We start from the raw sequence: 21,533 nt of genomic DNA, 5'->3' as shown, positions 1-21,533 counted from the left end.
ATGCTAATTCTTTAAACCAAAGATAAATTTAAAATCAATTCATGAAATCTTCACTTGTGACATTGTTGTTTTTTTTTGTTTTTTTTTGCTAGTGAATTTGTAGTAGCTTTTTCCACTTAGTACATTTGGTATAAATGTTAAAGTTCTGATTATCCAAGTGGCAGTCAGACATTTACTTAATGATATATACTACAATCTGATTTATTACACTTTTGTACAAAGGAAAATTAAGGGAAAAAAAAGTTGATACCCTCCCAGAAGTTCTTCACAGTATTGAAGGCAAAAATGTTGGTTCACACTTTAAAATGTAGATTACATTTCACTGGATATATTATTTAATGAGATGAAAGAGATCACAATGTATACATACATATATCAAATCATCATGATGTACACTTTAAATATCTTAAAATTTTGTCAAATATACCCCAATAAAGCTGAAACAATGTAGATTATATCTCATTAAATTCAAGATAAGTGTAATTTTTTTGCCCAAGCAGAATGGTTTTCTAGCACAAGTTAATAACCCACACCTATCAAATAATATTTAATAACATGCTTGGCACATAGTTTGTGCTAAAGAAAAATTTACTTAATGAATAAATGACTAAAATAGCAAACTTCTGTTAATAATTTAATTTCATCCAGCCTTCCATTTGCCATATAATGTTTTGAAAACTGGGAATAGAATAATGAACAAAATGTGTTTTACTTTCTCAAGAGGAAGTATATAAAATAAATAAACCATATTCTTTGCTTTAAATAAAAAGAATCATAATTCTACATAATAAGGAGCTTTGCATAATCAAGTTTTACTTAAGGATATCAAAAGCCGGAGGCTGTAGGAAACAATAACAATCACTGAAGATTTCAGATAGAAGAAATGCATGGGTGTAAATATCAATGCTGCATGACAACTGTTTAGAATTGGGACAAGTCTTCCTGTATATCGGGATAGAATAGGATTGTTCTATGGCTTTCTTATGACACATGGAGAAATAGGAAGTACTAGTTAACTAGACAGTGCAAGAACAAAGGAGAGTGGGGACCTAACCAGTACCAAGATCATTGCTATAGAATCGTATCTACATCTAGAGGGTCCTGGGACAAGCTCTGACCCAGAGGCATACTTATTTGCCCCACTCAATGTTTTTAATTTTTGAAGTTAACACCCATAATAATTCAGATTTTTGCCTACTTTTGAAAACTTTGAAGATCTAATAACACTGGGCTCACATTCCAAAATGGCAGAAAACCTTTTTAGTCAGGGCATGTGCTTGGCAGTTAGACACTGTTGCTATCACTCACTCATATTTAACACCAAGTTGACATTTTTAAAAACCTGCCTGGAACCCTTAGATATTTTAGATTCTTATAGTTGTTGCTAATCATCAGGCTGAAAGAATGAAGGCAGCGATGTGAATCTATGTGTTGAAAAAGACAAATATAAAATGTTGGGAGTACCTAAATGTATCTTTGACACATTTTAAAAATTATCATTTTCGTGGCAAACATTTTATGCTTAATATATATCTAACTGAATAAAAACTCTCCGTGCCTATCACCTTTATATGTATTTTCCTGTAAGAGATGATACAACATAGACAGTACAAGTTTAGAGTTGTAAGTTTCCATCAGCACTTATGTGCTATTACTAAATAGAACTATAATTGTTAATAAGTTTAAAATATTCATTTCAATGCATCAATTTTACTGCCCTCTGGTTAGTATAATTTAAATTTATACTAATTTAAATTTATACAGTATTTTAAAGACTGTCTTAAAATACTGCAAGATTTTGTTTGCATCATTTTGAAACTATTTTATTTAGATTTTAAGTCTGACTTTTATTCTTCCCAATTGCTGGTATCTATAGAGTGTATGTAGGCTTAGGTAAAAGGATGAAACATCATAATGCTCAGGAAGAAATCAAATTAATCAAATAAAATGTAATAAAGAATTCTTGCCCTGTCAGGTTAGCAGTCGATTAAGAGCATTGTCCCAACACAACAAGGTTGTGGGTTTGATCCCCAGTCAGGGCCCACACAGGAAGCAACCAAAAAGTGCACAACTGAATGGAACAACAAATGCTTCCCTTCGCCCTCCCCTTTCTCTCCCTTCCTCTCTTTGTCTTTGTAAAAAACTGAAAAAAATATAAATAAATAAAGCCCTGGACAGATAGCTCAGTTGGTTGGAGCACTGTCCCAGAGTGTAGAGGTGGTGGGTTCGATTCCCTGGTCAGGGCATATACAGGAGCAGCTTGATATTCTTCTCTCTCAAAATAATAATAATACTACAAATAAACAAATAAATAAGAATTCTTGCCAGAATATACATATATATATTTTTTTTTTACACAAAACAATTCATGAAATTGGTTCCTTAAAATTAAATTCAAATATAGATAAGGCTGCAAGAGACAAAATGCAGTTTTTGTCACAGGCAGGTTAAGCTGGAGTCAGAATGGGGGATTAGTACTACTCCCTTCTCTACTAGGTATGGCCTACTCTTGAGTAAGTCACTAAATCACAGTTAAACTTGGTTTATTCATCTCATTCACCCACTAAAGGAAAGAAAAACAGATGATATATGTACTCTAATTTTGGAATCTAAAGGAGAAAATATGGCACAATAGCAAAACAATATCATGATATTTGCATAGCTCATACCAATCTGATGTCAGCTCATGTATTAGCCAAGTATGTTACAAAAATCTATCCTTGATATACACTTCTTCTAAGGAGGTTTCTACAGCCCAGGAAAGAGTTTACAATCTGACTACCCAACCTGCCATTGTTGTTATTATTATAGAAAAAGATGTACATTTCTACCAAAGAAATGCAAACTCATTCTAGTATAATGAACAAGAAAAGAAAGGTACAAACTTTTGTTTTATGGTGACTCACTATTATTTTGAATCCTAGAAAAAAAATGTGATGAAGTCTAGCAGAATAGTTAATGATAACAGCCTCACTCAAGTGGAAAAAACATTTCATGCTCAATGCAGGTAATTAAGCAATTTTACCCATCACCAATCTCATTTTTAATAAAACTAGAGATTTATGATCTATTAATGTTATGCTCATCTTTGTCAAAGAGACATAAACAATTCCAAAAATGTGCTATTTATGTTAGCAAAAATGTTGTATTCAACATTTGAAAGAATAATTAGTTAATTTTTTTAAGTGATAAGCATAAAAATTGGTGATTGATATATATGTTTGTCTAAATTTGGATATATTCAAATTCAAACATATTTCTTTTGCCTTGAATTTTTCCTCTTTATTTTTTAAAAAAAATTTACAGCATAAAATATACAGTATAAAATTTGTTATCCTTAGAATTTAAGCTTCAAGTTGAGGCTTTTTTATAGTTATTTCCACAATTTTGAAGTCTTGGCTAAAATATTATTATTTTTTTAAACCTTCCCAAATTTTCTAGACAGAGTTAACTATTTCTGCTTTTTAAAAACTTTTTTTTTTGGTATTTTGTTCTCTCGGTACACACATCTATCATCTGTCACATTTCACAGTTGTTATTGGATAATATGAAACTCTCTTTTACTGAACTCATGGATTCTCAAATCTCAGTGTTTAGCTTCCTGGTATATATTAGATAAACCCAAATATCAAGGAGTGAATGCATGGGCAAAGAGTCACATTTTTTTCCCCATGGAGTGTAAAAATTTTATGATTTTATAAAAATATAGTTTAAAAATGAAGGTTCTAAAATAGGATATTATTTTTTGGTATTTCAACTGACAATCTTTGATCCTGAACATTTCATAATTGGTAGGTAGAATTACTGAAGCTAATATGTGTACCAATAACATGTCAATCACACTAAGAAGTGTAGTTAGAAAAAGGCCTCTTGATGAAGTTGCAAGTGATTAGAACATCTATGAAAAAATATGGGGAGTGCTCTGATGTTGTGAAGAGTAGCCGAGATCACCAGAGGGAAGAGAAGCCTGTATCAGGAAACCAAAATATACACAAAGGCACAAATCACATAAACAAAAGTAAAATACCTTTTAAAATAGTAAAACATATTTTCAAATAGCCTTTTAATAAAAAGATCTTCATGGTGCTAAACAAACTAGTTTGTATGCTATTTTTTATTTTTTTTAGTGAATTATTTATTGAGTGGATGAATATGATGAGCTTCTAACCATCATGTAGAAGCAGAAGTCATTGGACACAAGTACTGTGACATCAAAAAAATAAGTTGAGATATTTATGATTATGATAAAATACAATACTTTATATTATTTTTAATTTACATAAATAGGGGAAAATATTAAGGGTAAGGAAGAATAAAGAAAATTGTAAATCTTTTCTTAATCTTTTTTATTTTTCAATTATAGTTGATGTACAATATTATATTAGTTTCAGTGATTAGACATTATATACTCATCCTGATAAATCTGGTACATAGTTATTATTATATTATTGGCTATGTTCCCTATGCTGTTCCTTACATCCTTATGACTTCTGTAACTATCAGTTTGTGTTCCTTAATCTCTTCACATCATTCACCCATTCCACGAACACCCTCCCATCTGGCAATCACAGAAATGTACTCTATATTTATGGGTCTGTTTTTGTTCTGCTTGCCCATTTATATTGTTATTTTCTTTTTTTAGATTCTATATTTAAGTAAAATCATGGTATTTTCTGGGTAGGGTAATCTTGTAGGTTCTTGCTTTTTGTCACTTTGAATATTGCTTGCCACTCCCTTCTGGCCTGCAAAGTTTGTGTTGAGAAATCAACTGACAGTCTTATGGGAGCTCACTTGTAGGCAACTAACTGCTTTTCCCTTGCCGCTTTTAGATTCTTTCTTTGTCTTTAACCTTTTGCATTTTAATTATGATTTGGTGTGGGCCTCTTTGGGTTCACCTTGTTTGGAACTCTCTGTACTTCCTTGATTTGTATGTCAATTTCTTTTACCAGATTAGGGAAGTTTTTATTCATTATTTTTCAAATAGGTTTTCAGTTCCTTTACTCTCCTCTTCTCCCTTCAATACCTCCAAGATGCAAAGATTGGTATGTTTGGAGTTGTCTCAGAAGCTCTTTGAACTGTTCTTGCTTTTTTGGATTCTTTTTTCTTTTTGATATTCTGATGGGTGTTTTCTGCTTCCTTATCTTTCAAAATTTTGGTTTGATTCTCTCTCTCTCTTTCTCTCTCTCTCTCTTTAATCTACTGCACCTTATAATATATTCTTCATTTCAGTTAGTATAGTTTTCATTTCTGACTGGTACTTTTTTATGTTTTCCATCTCCACTTTGATGTTTTTACCTCTTTGTTGAAGTTCTCTCACTGGGATCATTGAGTATCCTTATACTAGTGTTTTCAACTCCCCATCAGATAGATTGCTTGTCTCCATTTTGTGTAGTTCTTTTTCTGAAATTTTGTTCTGTTCTTTAATTTGGAACAGGTTTCTTTGTCTCCTCCTTTTGGCTGTTTCCCTGTTTGTATCTATATATAAGGTAGAGCTGCTATGTCTCCTGGTCTTGGTAGAGTGACCTTATGTAGTAAGTGTCCTGCAGGGTCCGGTGGCACAACTTCTGCAGTCACCCAAGCTGATCAGTTTAGAAATACTTCCTGTGTAGGCTGTGTGTACCTTCCTCTCTTAGTTGAGCCCTGATTGCTGTCAATGGAAGGGATTTACCCTGAGGCTGATCAGCTGTGAGAACTGGTAGCCATCACAGTACAGGACATGCTGTTCAAGGGCTGATCCCCATAGAGGAAAATACTCTTCAGTGGGGCTCTGGTGCCTGCTTAGTCTCCCCCTTGAGTGTGTTGATAACGGAGGTGGTTGGCTGGTGCTTTGGCACAGTCTGAAGCTGTCCACAGCTGAGCTGGTTCTGGAGCCTCCCAGGAGGTGCAGACCAACATCAGCTGCTGCCTGTGCTCTGCCTGGGGCCACCTAGCAGGAGGTACAAAGTGATTTGCAGATGGTTACTACTTGTGCTAGGTTTGGAGGTGCCTGGAATTGTCTAGTTGCAGCAAGTGCCAGGCCTGAGGCCGTTTAGCAAGAGGTATGGGGTAGGTAGAGGCCAGATGCTGCTTGTCTGTGGTTTGTGAACCTTTGAAAGATTTAGGAAAGTCTGCAGCATAAGCCAAGACAGTCAGTTTGTATGAAAAAGCCACTAAAAATAGCTTGGGTGGGCCTGTGCATTGGGTGTGGTGGGTCTCAGGGAATTATTAGAGTAGGAAAAATAGTGTGAGCCAAGTTGATGGATACTCAGAAATGGCACCCACCTGCTGCCTCTGTTGTGGGAGGGCCAAACAAAAGAACAATGGCCTCTGCCAGCACTTTTGTCTGGAAGAAAGCTGCCCCTCTAGCCCTTGTTCTGAGGCTTGACAATTCAGTCCCTTTCCATTTGTCCCCGGAAGCTTTCAAGCTGCCGCTCCAGTGCTGGATGGAACTCAGAGTGAGTCTGACTAAGTCTGTGTGCCGGCCCTTTACGAGGAACACCAGGGACTACAGCAGCCTTTTGTCTCATTCACTCAGCCACAATTCCTGCTGGTTTTCACAGAGCCAGAAGGTATGGGAACGTCTCTTCCTAGCACTGAGAGCCCAGGCTGAGGGGGCGTGGTGTGGAGTTGGGACACCCCCTCCCCATTTATAAAGAGGTACTTCCACAGATGAGATATCTCTCTTGATTTCTAACCACCACATGTGGTTATGAGAACACCTCCACATCTCCACCTCTCTTACCAGTCACTATATATTAGTTACAGGACTTTTGTTCAGCTAGATTTCTGGCAGTTTTGAATGATAGCTGTTTTGTAACTCAGTGTAACTTCGATTTGGTTGTGGGAGGCTCTGAGAACCGCATTTCCCGTGCCATCATCTTGACTGGAATTCCCACCATTCATGATTTTTGTATAACTCCATATACTCAGAAGTGAAGCCTTCAGTTTTATATGGTTTAGTTGTAGCCCTGCCTAAAGTATGAGTGTGTACCAGTTGGATTGCTATGCCCAAAGAGACCAGTGATGAAAAACATTTAATAAAAATTAAGGTAGTGACTTTTTTCTTTAAAATCACTGCATCCCCAAACATGAGGGATCTTATATCACTTTACTTATGCATTTATTTGCTCAACCAACAACTATTAAAAATCAACCATCTCCATAACATTGTCAATATTGTTTTAATAAGAGTTTCTAAGGTTATATTTCTATCTGTTATCTATCTATCTATCTATCTATCTATCTATCTATCTATCATTTATCTATCTTTCTATCTATCTCTATATCTTCAAACAATATAAATATATATAGATAGATAGATTTAATAGACTATAAAAGCTCAGTTAGCTTGAAATTCTCTTGAGAAAATATTTATTATATGTACTGATTCATGAATTATGCAGGCTTATTGTATAAATCTATAAGAGAAGTGTCTTCATTCAGTTAATTTCAACTTTTTCTTGACTCAAAACAATTATGCTTCAGTCATTTTTAGCCATAAAGAGAAAAACCTATCATTCAAAAACACTTAATTTAAATGTAGAAATATATGACTTTATAAAAAGAGTTTTCTGAATAAGCAATGACAGCTTTAACTCCTAGAATATTGAATGTCCTCCTCTTTTCAAAATGTATTATTTATAGAGTCATATTCTAGTGTACAAAAATGCTGAAGATTCATAAAAAGAATACATAGAAGATAAACTCTCAACAGGGCCATTAAATATATTAGTTATAGAAATAATATTTATTTTACAAACTAAAAAGCAGGCTATATAAAAGACATTCAATTTGTAGTAAAGGATGTCTTCTAGAAGTTTTATGTATATGTATGTTAAAGACATATATATACACACACACATATGTCTATGTATAATACTTCAATCTAACAGAGACATAAAGCATCTAAAACCAAAGAGGCACTAGGATATAAATAAACATAAAAGGACAATAAAAGAGGCTAAAACTTAGAGTCTCAAGGATGAGTGAAATTTCAGGAGAAAGCTTACAAAAAGACTAAAAATATTCTAAAGAAAAAGGAAGCAAGAGGTAACATGTATCTTGTTAATTAATGCAACCCTAAACAGAGAAATAGAATGATTATACCTCTTCTTACTACCTCTCCCTCACCAGCATTCAATTGATTTATAAGCCTTGCCAATTCTATCTTCAATTATCTCTTGAGTCTATGCTCTCTTTACTCTAGAACTTCTGACCAATTTAAGTCCTCATGTATTTAGTTTGCTATTTCAGTAGTCTCCTAAAATATACTCTTCTATCTAAACTTGACCCCCTTTATATCAATCCTACACAGCTATAAAAGTCTTTTTTAAATGCATATTGATTCATATTACTCCCCTCTGTAAGATTCTTCAACAGTACTTGACTGCCTTAAAATAAAGTAAAAAATTTATTAACATAGGATATAATGTTCTCTCTTACCTGGACTTTGCCTACATCTCATGCTTCATGCCTCAATTATGCCTCACCATATTCCCAAATATATCATGCTATTTTACCTTTTGCATAACTTGTTCTTTTGGCCTATAATGCAATTCTATATTCATAAAAAATGATTTTAAGTCTCAGCTAAAGCAATCTCTGCCTTCAGATGTCCTTCTTGACAATTTTTTATTCAGAGTAAAGTTTATCATAACTTCCTTGTGTCTCAACAAAATTCATATATATTTTCTCATAGAAGCCATGTATTGCAGTTGCAATTATTTGTTATAAGGCTGCCTCTCTGATAGAGTGAGCTCCTTGAGGGCAAAATAATATCATACTCATCACTGAATCTTTGGTACTTGACATATGGTGGTGCTTAATGACTATCAGCTGAATGAAAAAACAAAGGTACAGACTCAAGTTAGCCTTCCTGGATAGGAGCACATTGCTCATTTTCTTTGCATGTTAATTAAACCTTCCAAGTGTCAACTTCCTGTACAAAAAAAGAAAAGTACTAATAATAGTACCTAGTTCAGAAGGTAATTGTGAGGATCAAATATGTTAATATATGTTAAAAGCTGTTTCATAAGTGCTATATTCATGTTGTTATCTTCACTAAACAAATATTCATCACACACTTTCTGCATCAGCAATTTTCCCAGTAACTCAGTATCATAGTAAACAAGGCTAAAGAAAAAAAAAATGATTGACTGAAAGTAGATTGTCTGTGGCTATGTCAATGAATTTTACAATGAATTATTCATTATGGAATTAAACCCAGACACTAAAAAAGGAGCAAGTTCCAATACATACATTTTCCCCACTTGAGAAGTAGTATATTTGAAGTGTATGGGAGGTTATTCAGAGAGAGATAACCACAAAGGTGCCTGTGCATATTATAAATCTCCCAAATCATTCTGATCCCTAAGACATGAAAATTTTTTATAGAGACATAGCCATAAAGTGACTTTGTGATCACCTGATCCAGTTTTTCTATAGTTCATCTTTCTATAACTGACACTAGAGTTCACAGCGATTTAATCTACTATTAGTTTCCAATTTCAAGCATCACAGTCTGACTGATTTAAACAGGAAAGGTAATTTCATCAAGAGATATTGGTTTACTGGGGTAGAGAGAGTAACTCATGAACACAGTCAACAGTATAGTGGTTATTAGAGGTGGGGTAGAGGGAGAATAAAGAAGGTAAAGGTGGGTCAAATATTTGGTGATGAAGAGAAACTAGACTTTCCACAATGTGGTAAGCTGAACACATGAGGAATTACACAGATGATGTATTATAAAATTATACAGAAGAAAACATAGGTACTAAACTTAGGACCTTGCCATAGGAAACAATTTATGAATTTGACCCAAAGGCAAGGGAAGTAAAGGCAAAAATAAATAAATGGGACTATATCAAACTAAAAAGCTTCTGCACAGTAAAAGAAACTGACAACAAAACAAAAAAGCAACCAAACAAAATGGGAGATGATATTTGCAAACAACAGCTCTGATAAGAGGTTAATATCCAAAATACATAAAGAACTCACAAAGTTTAGCAACAAGCAAACAATCCAATTAAAAAATGGGGAGAGGAACTGAACAGACACTTCTCCCAAGAGGACATACAGATGGCCAACAGATATATAAAAAGATGCTCATCTTCATTACCTATTTGAGAAATGCAAATCAAACCTACAATGAGATATCACCTCACATCTGTTAGATGGGCTATTAATAACAAGACAGGTTATAACAAGTGTTGGAGAGAGCTTATGGAGAAAAAGGAACCCTTATTCACTGCTGGTAGGAATGTAAACTAATACAACCATTATGAAAGAAATATGGTGGTTCCTCAAAAAATTAAAAATAGAATGACCATATGACCCAGCAATCCCTATACTAGATATCTACCCAAAAAACTCAAAAACATTGGTACATAAAGACACAGACACCCCATGTTCATCACAGCATTGTTCACAGTAGCCAAGACATGAAAACAGCCAAAGTGTCCTTCAATAGAGAATCAGATAAAATAGATGTGGTACATATATACAATGGAATGCTACTCAGGCATAAGAAATGATGACATATTGCCATTTACAACAACATGGATGGACCTTGAGAACATTATACTGAATGAAATAAGTAAATCATAAGAAGCAAAGAACTACAGTGGTACCTTGTCTATCGTGGGAGCTAGGTTCCAGAATACCCCATGATAGGTGAAAATTTGCAAAGTAGCAACCTTATATTTATTTTATTATTTATATATATATTAAGGCTTTATAAACCCTCCCCACACTCTTATAAACCTTTTCAATTTTTAGGCTAGAAAATGCTTATTTTACCATAAAAATAATTAAAATAATAAATATATAAAAATACCTATATACCGCAAAATCCCACAATATAGTAAAAAATTCGTGATAAAAATTAGAAGTATAGTATACAATTTAAAAATCTGCAATACAGTGAGACTGGAAAAAGTGAACTGCAATATGGTGAGGTACGACCGTATATGATTTCACTCATGGTGAGATATAAAACTGAGACTCATGGACATAGATAAAAGTGAAGAGGTTGCAAGGGGGAGGGGGAGGAGGGAGAAGGTGGGAAGAAGAGATTAAAGAGGGGCAAATACATGGTGATGGAAAATGATTTCCCTTTGGGTCACAACATAATCAATAGTTCAAATGATATAGAAATATTTTATATTTACCTGAAACCTATCTACTCTTATTGATCAATGTCACCCCTTTAAATATAATTTTTAAAATAAGATTAAAAATAAAACAATGAACACACACACAAAATAAATAAAATTGTACACCCAAAATTATATAACCAATGTTTTTCCAATAAATTTAATTAAAAAAATAAAGTAGAGACAAGAAAAGAGAGCCATAATCTTTAAATAAGAAAATATTCTGAAGAACTGCACAGTTATGAAATGCCTTCAAGTAATCCAGAAATTAATAATTATGTGCAGTATTTTTATTGTATATTAATTTTTAAAATATCACTGGATCTATAATCATAATAGATTTTTCACACTATATCAGGTAGCTACACGTTTTATTTCCTCTTTACGGTTGGTAATTTAGTGAATCATCATTTCTATCAATATAATATTGTTATCAAGTACAAAGATTCAACCAACAGAAAAACTAATATCAGAAATTAAAGTGGTTTCAAATTGAAAGTAGATTCTTACAAAAAGGGAAAGAATTATTCACTTTAAGTAGATGCTTAAGTAGTTTTATTTTACATCAAAACGTACCTCAGAAAGTAATAAGAGTTGAGCCATTTAACTCCTATAGACTTATAGAAATACATCAGATAAAATAAATTTTAAGGACATACTCTTTGACCTGCACTGGATTTTGTCCTAATTAAGCTTACCAATTACCAATGCACTGTAAAAGACAGAACACCCACACACTTGGTGGAAATTCATGACTGAAGCTTCAGTTTGTTGGACAAGGATGGGTCAGAGCAAATGAGATTCAAAAAGGCTTTAAATAAGAAGAAATGATAGGTCTTTAAAACTTATTTCCAGACCACCACAAAAACACTTGACTTAAAAAAGGTAGCAACAGAGGAAAGAAGTATGGAACACAAACAAACAAAAACAAATGATAGAAAAACAAAAGAGAAGAATCAAACAAGATACAAAACTAACAGAAAGCAATTTATAAAATGGCAGTAGGGAACCCACAAGTGTCAATAATTACACTAAATGTAAATGGATTAAACTTACCAATAAAAAGACACAGAGTAGCAGAATGGATTAAAAAAGAAAATCCAACTATATGCTGCCTACAAGAAACACATCTAAGCAACAAGGATAAAAACAAATTCAAAGTGAAAGGCTGGAAAACAATACTCCAAGCAAACAACACCCCAAAAAAAGCAGGTGTAGCAATACTCATATCTAATAATGCTGACTACAAGACAGAAAAAGTACTCAGAGACAAAAATGGTCATTTCATAATGATTAAGGGGAAGTTGAATCAAGAAGACATAACAATCCTTAATATATATGCACCAAACCAAGGAGCACCAAAATATATAAGACAGCTACTTATTGACCTTAAAACAAAAACTAACAAAAATACAATCATACTTGGAGACCTCAATACACCGCTGACGGCTCTAGATCGGTCATCCAAACAGAGAATCAATAAAGATATAGTGGCCTTAAACGAAATACTAGAACACCTGGATATGATAGACATCTACAGGACACTTCATCCCAAAGCGACCGAGTATACATTTTTCTCTAGTGTACATGGAACATTCTCAAGAATTGACCATATGTTGGGCCACAAAGACAATATCAGCAAATTTAGAAAAATTGAAATTGTACCAAGCATATTTTCTGATCATAAAGCCTTGAAACTAGAATTCAACTGCAAAAAGAGGGGAAAAAACCCACAAAAATGTGGAAACTAAACAACATACTTCTAAAAAATGAATGGGTCAAAGAAGAAATAAGCGCAGAGATCAAAAGATATATACAGACAAATGAAAATGAAAATACGACATATCAGAATCTCTGGGATGCAGCAAAAGCAGTAATAAGAGGAAAGTTCATATCACTTCAGGCCTATATGAACAAACAAGAGAGAGCCGAAGTAAACCACTTAACTTCACACCTTAAGGAACTAGAAAAAGAAGAACAAAGACAACCCAAAACCAGCCGAAGAAAGGAGATAATAAAAATCAGAGTAGAAATAAATGAAATAGAGAACAGAAAAACTATAGAAAAAATCAATAAAACAAGGAGCTGGTTCTTTGAAAAGATCAACAAAATTGACAAACCCTTGGCAAGACTCACCAAGGAAAAAAGGCACAGGACTCAAATAAATAAAATCCAAAATGAAAGAGGAGAGATCACCACAGACATCATAGATATACAAAGAATTATTGTAGAATACTATGAAAAATTATATGCCACCAAATACAACAATCTAGAAGAAATGGATAAATTCCTAGAACAATACAACCTTCCTAAACTGAGTCATGAAGAAGCAGAAAGCCTAAACAGACCAATCAGCAGGGAGGAAATAGAAAAAACTATTAAAAACCTCCCCAAAAATAAAAGTCCAGGCCCAGACGGTTATACTAGTGAATTCTATCAAACATTCAAAGAAGACTTGGTTCCTATTCTACTCAAAGTCTTCCAAAAAATTGAAGAAGAAGCAATACTTCCAAACACATTTTATGAGGCCAACATAACCCTCATACCAAAACCAGGCAAGGATGGCACAAAGAAAGAAAACTACAGACCAATATCTCTAATGAATACAGATGCTAAAATACTAAACAAAATACTGGCAAACTGAATACAACAACATATTAAAAAAATAATACATCATGATCAAGTGGGATTCATCCCAGAATCTCAAGGATGGTTCAACATATGTAAAACGGTTAACGTAATACACCATATAACAAAACAAAGAACAAAAACCACATGATCTTATCAATAGATGCAGAAAAGGCTTTTGATAAAATACAACACAATTTTATGTTTAAGACTCTCAACAAAATGGGTATAGAAGGAAAATATCTCAACATGATAGAGGCCATATATGATAAACCATCAGCCAACATCATATTAAATGGCATAAAACTGAGGACTTTCTACCTTAAATCAGGAACAAGACAGGGTTGTCCACTCTTATTTAACATGGTGCTAGAAGTTCTGGCCAGAGCAATCAGACAAGACAAAGAAATAAAAGGCATCCATATCGGAAAAGAAGAAGTAAAGGTATCACTTTTTGCTGATGATATGATCCTATACATCGAAAACCCGAAGGACTCCACAAAAAGATTATTAGAAACAATAAACCAATACAGTAAGGTCGCAGGATACAAAATTAACATACAAAAGTCCATAGCCTTTCTATATGTCAACAATGAAATATTAGAAAACGAACTCAAAAAAATAATCCCCTTCACGATTGCAACAAAAAAAATAAAATACCTAGGAATAAACATAACAAAGAATGTAAAGGACCTTTATAACGAAAACTACAAGGCATTATTAAGAGAAATAGAAAAAGACACAATGAGATGGAAAAATATTCCTTGTTCTTGGATAGGAAGAATAAATATAATTAAAATGGCCATATTACCAAAACCAATATATAAATTTAATGCAATTCCCATCAAAATTCCTACGAGATTTTTTAAAGAAATGGAACAAAAAATCATCAGATTTATATGGAACTATAAAAAACCCCGAATAGCCAAAACAATCCTAAGGAAAAAGAATGAAGCTGGGTGCATTACAATACCTGACTTTAAACTATATTATAGGGCCACGATAATCAAAACAGCATGGTATTGGCAGAAAAATAGACACTCAGACCAATGGAACAGAATAGAAAGCCCAGAAATAAAACCACATATATATGGTCAAATAATCTTTGATAAAGGGGCCAACAACACACAATGGAGAAAAGAAAGCCTCTTCAACAAATGGTGTTGGGAAAACTGGAAAGCCACATGCAAAAGAATGAAACTCGACTACAGCCTGTCCCCATGTACTAAAATTAATTCAAAATGGATCAAAGACCTAAATATAAGACCTGAAACAATAAAGTACATAGAAGAAGACATAGGTACTAAACTCATGGACCTGGGTTTTAAAAAACATTTTATGAACTTGACTCCAATGGCAAGAGAAGTGAAAGCAAAGATAAATGAATGGAACTACATCAGAATAAAAAGTTTTTGCTCAGCAAGAGAAACTGATATCAAAATAAACAGACAGCCAACTAAATGGGAAATGATATTTTCAAACAACAGCTCAGATAAGGGCCTAATATCCAAAATTTACAAAGAACTCATAAAACTCAACAACAAACAAACAAACAATCCAATAAAAAAATGGGAAGAGGACATGAACAGACACTTCTCTCAGGAAGAGATACAAATGGCCAACAGATATATGAAAAGATGCTCAGCTTCATTAGTTATTAGAGAAATGCAAATAAAAACTACAATGAGATACCACCTCACCCCTGTTAGATTAGCTATTATCAACAAGACGGGTAATAGCAAATGTTGGAGAGGCTGCGGAGAAAATGGAACTCTCATCCACTGTTGGTGGGACTGTAAAGTAGTACAACCATTATGGAGGAAAGTATGGTGGTTCCTCAAAAAACTGCAAATAGAACTACCTTATGACCCAGCAATCCCTCTACTGGGTATATACCCCAAAACCTCAGAAACATTGATACGTAAAGACACATGTAGCCCCATGTTCATTGCAGCACTGTTCACAGTGGCCAAGACATGGAAACAACCAAAAAGCCCTTCAATAGAAGACTGGATAAAGAAGATGTGGCACATATACACTATGGAATACTACTCAACCATAAGAAATGATGACATTAGATCATTTATAGCAAAATGGTGGGATCTTGATAACATTATACGGAGTGAAATAAGTAAATCAGAAAAAAACAAGAACTACATGATTCCATACATTGGTGGAACATAAAAACAAGACTAAGAGACATGGACAAGAGTGTGGTGGTTACCAGGGGTGGGGGGAGGGAGGAAATGGGAGGGAGGGAGGGAGAGAGTTAGGGGGAGGAGGAGGGGCACAGAGAACTAGATAGAGGGTGGCGGAGGACAATCTGACTTTGGGCTAGGGGTATGCAACATAATTTAATGACAAAATAACCTAGACATGTTTTCTTTGAATATATGTACCCTGATTTATTTATGTCATCCCATTACCATTAATAAAAATTTATTAAAAAAACAACAACAACAACAACAAAAAAACTTATTTCCAGTATTGTGGTCTAGGAAACACTAAAAGGTAAATATTTTATCCCATATCTCAAAATTATTAAAAGAGATAGAATAATAAGCATAAAGGATAAACATAAAGTTCATGATCATTTTATTTAAGTAATTTAATCTGCCTTTTCTGCAAAATTATATTGTCTATTTCACTACTGTTTCTATAGGAGGAGATAAATATATTTGATTCTGATATAGAAAAGTAGTTTTATATATAAATGTCTATAATTCTCTCATCCATATATTTTTACACTTCCTACTTTCTACAAATTATTGCTTTTCTTTCTCTATTTTCTGTAACCAGACCTGATATTATACTTTCTAGTAATGAAAGGCCTAGAAAAAATAAAGACAAAAAGGAAAAGAATTAAGAAACAAGAGAAAAACTTTTTGATTCTCCAAAGGAAAATAAAAAAAAACAAGCAACAAAGGAAATATGATTTGAGGAGACCCTGCTTATATTTTTGGAACAGCAGTACAAACGTTTATGTTAGGCTCACGGACTGAAGCCTTGCCTAAAGCAGATTTCATTGAAATCTCCCTCAAATTTTTCTGAACACTGTGCAACATAACGAATTACAGTATTAGATTATTTAACTTGTCCTCTGAAGAAATGTATTTCAAATGCCACAGTAGAGTGATGTCTCTAGGGGGCCCTGGTATGTACCTGAAGATAAGGAAGGTTGATTGAATGCTTGGCTCTCCCTGCTGGTAACAATATAGTGGCTGGTATATAATGTGTGCTGTCCTACAGAAGGGGCTGGACATGAAGCAGCCTCCACTGATTCCTGAAGAGATGGACAGTGACTTGCTCCTTACCAGACCTACGTAGGTCATTCAGAGCAGAGAGGGGTAGAGCACCAGCACAAGAAAACCCTGTTAGAAGATGTAATCTTACTCCATGTTCTGTGATGCTGATATATGTATACAAGCTGGAAAAAACAAAGAATGTCCTAAACAATATCTCTGCAATAACATAACACTAAGGACAAAATCTCTTAATGTCTTTCTTTTCTTAGGGCTTGTGTTTGTTTGTTTGTTTTTTAGCATGATGATTCATTTTTAATTATGCAAACTAATAAATAAATGATCATCCTCAAAAATAGACAAGCTTGACTCAATCTAATCATTTGCAAAGACCCTTGAGGATATGATTATTTTGAGAAACACCAGACGCAACAGAAGCAGAAAAAAGCTAGTATCTTCTTATGTCAAGTGCTTTCAGAAAACATTCATTTTCATAAAAGTAACTATGTGGAAAAACATTCTGCAGATTTTACTAAGTTCTACAAACATAACGATTCTGTAATGTTAATAATTTCTTTCATCATAATTTTCTATGCTTCTCAAAATCCAGCAAACTCTAAGCGCTAAAATTTTGTAACTTGCCATTCTATTATAACAATTTAAAAATAAATTCAGTGAGTATATTATAACATATTGTCTATATACTTAAGAATTCTTTTAAGTGTAATTATACAAAGAGCACATTTGTATTTTTACATTTTAAACTATTATTTGAGACTTTTATTAAAGAAGGAGCATTACAAATGCATTCTTCTATTGCAACTTTCCCTAAATGTCCATTTCCTCCCATAAAAGAAAACATCAAGTTCCACTGTGACAAAATACCTGTTTTGCATCTCTATCAATATCAAATACTTTTTGAGATCATCTATTCCAATGCCGAGACCGTGAAACCCTGTGCCGTGATTATGTGTTGTTGTGGAAAGGGTCCAGGTGATATGCCCTCAACAATTCTGGACCTTGACATGAGAACAATACCAGTCCTTTTTTCCTACAGCAATCCTAATTTATTTTGCTTTAAAGGCATAAAAGGCATATTTTTAAGCACACTTGTCTTCTGCAATGAAATTGAAAATGGGGTCTAGAAGAAAAAATAGGTTTCCGGAAACAGCAAACCCATTATGCCAACTGGGAAGAAGAGAAGCTGCGCTTGTCCTTCAATAACTGGGGGAAACATTGCTCCTACGAATCCTATTTTGCCGAACGAGTAAGATAAATTTTAGAAAGAAAAGCAACCAAATCAGGATTTTTTGAAAGTGCTTGAATCTGTACTTGCATCTGTCTTACTTATGGGTGTTTGTATTACCCGGCAAGGCCCCAACTGCCTGAGAAAAAGTTCCAGGGCACCCTTCCTGTGGTGATGTATCTAACCTCTGGCATCAGCAGGCAGATTAGTTTGCTTAGTTATTAAAGTAACAATAAAGGAATGCTGCTGAAGGCACACACTGCATGGTCTGCACTATTTCACCAAGAAGAGAGGGTTTTCACAAAAGACCTGGGTAACCACTTTGTGGATGTCTTCACAGTGTGGGGTTGAGAAGGAGTTTCTCTTTATAATGCTGCACTGGGCTGGCCTGCAGTGCTGCCCCAGGGGAGGGAGGACTGAGTCCCTCTAGGCATTAGTAGGGCAGCTCATGCACCAACAGGTTCTCCAGAGAGAAGCTGAAATGGGAAGTTGCAAAGGGACCATGACTGAGACTTCATGGTCACACCTCGGCAGACAGTTAGCAATTACCATCAACTTCATTTGGGGACAGCAGAGGTGGAGAGTTATAGTGTGTGGCTCTGAAGCAGTGGTGGGATTCAAATAACTTAACAATGGGTTCTCTGCCCTAATGACCATTTTAAGCATTAAAAAAATTATCTAATGAAAGGTAGTTTATTATTCCATGCATTTAATAAGAACAATTAAAGAGGTACACAGAACTAGATTATAACAGTTTTAAAATATTAATAAAAACTATTAAGTAACACCTGACAAAATACAATAAAACTGTTATTAAGATATTTCCATATTGATTCTTGGCAATCCTCACTTGTAATTTTTTTCACCTATGGATGGACTGAATATTACTACGAATGCAATATGCTGTTGAGCAGGTGAACATTAAAAAAGAGTAAGGAATGTAAATTTGTGATTTCCACATTGGGCAACTGCCCAGGTGCCCACCTTAGAGATAACCCTGATTACAAGTGGCATTTTAACAACCAATTTGCCAAATTTAACAAAAAATTAGGTATCGGTTCTACTGAACTGGTGCAAACTGGCTGAATCCCACCAGAACTCTGAGTTAAAGTAATGTGATTGGTATCAGTAGATCACAGAAAATAGTATTACTGTAGTGGATGGGCACACCTTGTAACCATGGGAGAAGATTACACATTGTTTAGTTATTCAAATAGCCAAATGACTATGAGCATGTTTCTAGTACTTAATAGATTTATCACTTTATTATGAAGTCCTGTGTCTTTCAGAAAATAATATTATTTGTATAGAAATATAGAAGGTACAAACTCAAGAGGCATTAAGTATATAGATTATATAATCCTATGCAAGTAAATACTTTTAATGAATTATTACAATAACCCATAAGAAGTTAAATCTTAGTTTTAATTATTATTGGTGTATCAGTTTGGCCTAAGATAATTTCATTACTTTTTGCTTTTTAAAAAATTTTTATTAAAAAAAAATTTTTTATTTGTTTACTTTTATTCTAATTGGTTTATTGTTAATGTTTTGAAATTTTCTTTAATTCCTTCTCTTTAGTTTATTTTTAACATTCATAACTTTGTATATATGCAAAAACACTGTTTCAATACTTTCTGCCATTAACAAGGGTGTTAACTGGGTTTGGGATTTATAAATTAGTTGTTTAGCTGATTGACATTTATTATATTTACCATGATTTGTTTAAGGCCAACTTTCTCTATTCTCTGCAGTCCTTTGTCCTATTCTTTGACTGCAGTAGGCATCTCTAGAGAAACGTCAATATAAACAGAAGGGCCATGCTTTCAGAGTGAAGAAGAATGAGGTGGGCAGATAACAAGCCTCAGGTGAGAAATGATGGGGGGCGTGGTCATCCCTGGGATAACAAATCCTGTCTCGGTCTGTACTGTCATGTTCAATTTTGCACATTAGAATTACCTGGAGGGTATAAAATTTCCTGATCCTTGATCAAAACTGTTAATCTACCTATTAGCCTTAAATTATGAAAAATTATGGGTCACCTTAATCTACCTTGTGAGCCTCTTGAGGACAAGGCTTGTGTTCTTTCTGGGCTGTGCTTCCCTGAGACCAAGCTTACATCCTGTTGTGGTCCCTCAGCCTGTGTAAGGCTCATGTGTCCATCCATCTATCTGGAAAAAGGTCAAGATGATCCCTGGACTGTGTCAAAAGAAAAGAAACAGTTCTCCAGCAAGTAGGGGTCTTTCTTAGTATTTGTACATAACAGCATCACACATTGAAAAATACTTGCTATTGATATATTTTATTAAGACAATTGTAGCAATATATTTATCTTCATTGTTTCCACTACACAAAACACATAATGTCATGAGGTAGTTTTTATCCCTCACAGACACTTTTCTTTCCCTTCCATTCATCAGCTAAAAAATGCTGAGAAACCACAACACTCGGAGAAACTGAAAAAAATCAATACTCCCTCAACTCTTCCTCTTTTCCTCATTTATTCAAGCAGTGTAGTAAGTAGCCTTTCCTCTCCTGCTTGATTTAGTACATATATTAATTACATTATTTTCCTCTCAGTACAACTTGTCACAACACTGTGAATAAAGAAGTCTTCAGAAGCAAACACTGTTACTCATTTGCTCCCACTTGAAAAACTGACTCCCAGGGCTGCGTGTACCCGCGCACAACACATGCCGTGCCTGTCTGCGCTTCTGCTCTCTGAGAAGTCCCCTCATCCTGTGATTTGGCAGAGTCAGCATTAAGCATTTTTTTTCTCTAAAAAAGACCTGCAATTAGAATTTTAAAAATATGCACTAAAGTTATTCATTACTCTAGAGCAACATATGCCAAAACATACATAGGCATGTTAATTTTAAATTAATCTTTAATTACTTAATGAGCTCCTGGGAAGTGATCCTCTTTCCTAGGGCCAAAGAACTGAAGAGGGATCTACGGCGTGAGGCACAGGGCGATGTCATCCTTTGTCTGTTTACATATACATAACATGCTTATGAATCATATTCTACGTTGAGAATAATTACCACTTGATTATGCCTTCTTGGCTATAGTACTGATGCTACTGATGATACTAGCTGGTGTTTACTGAGCAATTTATATATGCCAGGCATTATAGTGAGAGTTTTACAGGGACCATCTCCTTTTAGTCTGAAATACACCTGTTACATCAGTTTCATTTTACAGAAGAGGTTCGGTGGCTAACTCAGGGGCTTTTAACCTGAGATGTCTAACTCCGGAACCAGCAGGCATAAACATTACTCAAAC

The 21,533-nt window shown here is 34.2% G+C and overlaps 1 protein-coding gene across 2 annotated transcripts in view; it reads right to left on the bottom strand.

Annotated features, from left to right (window-relative positions):
• XIRP2 (xin actin binding repeat containing 2) overlaps window positions 1-21,533 on the bottom strand; it is an 87,365-nt gene that overhangs the window by 23,922 nt on the left and 41,910 nt on the right. The window lies entirely within an intron of this gene.

Source organism: Saccopteryx leptura, chromosome 7, assembly GCF_036850995.1.
Source record: "Saccopteryx leptura isolate mSacLep1 chromosome 7, mSacLep1_pri_phased_curated, whole genome shotgun sequence".
Lineage (NCBI taxonomy): Eukaryota > Metazoa > Chordata > Mammalia > Chiroptera > Emballonuridae > Saccopteryx > Saccopteryx leptura.
This window is presented reverse-complemented; position numbering and strand designations above follow the sequence as displayed.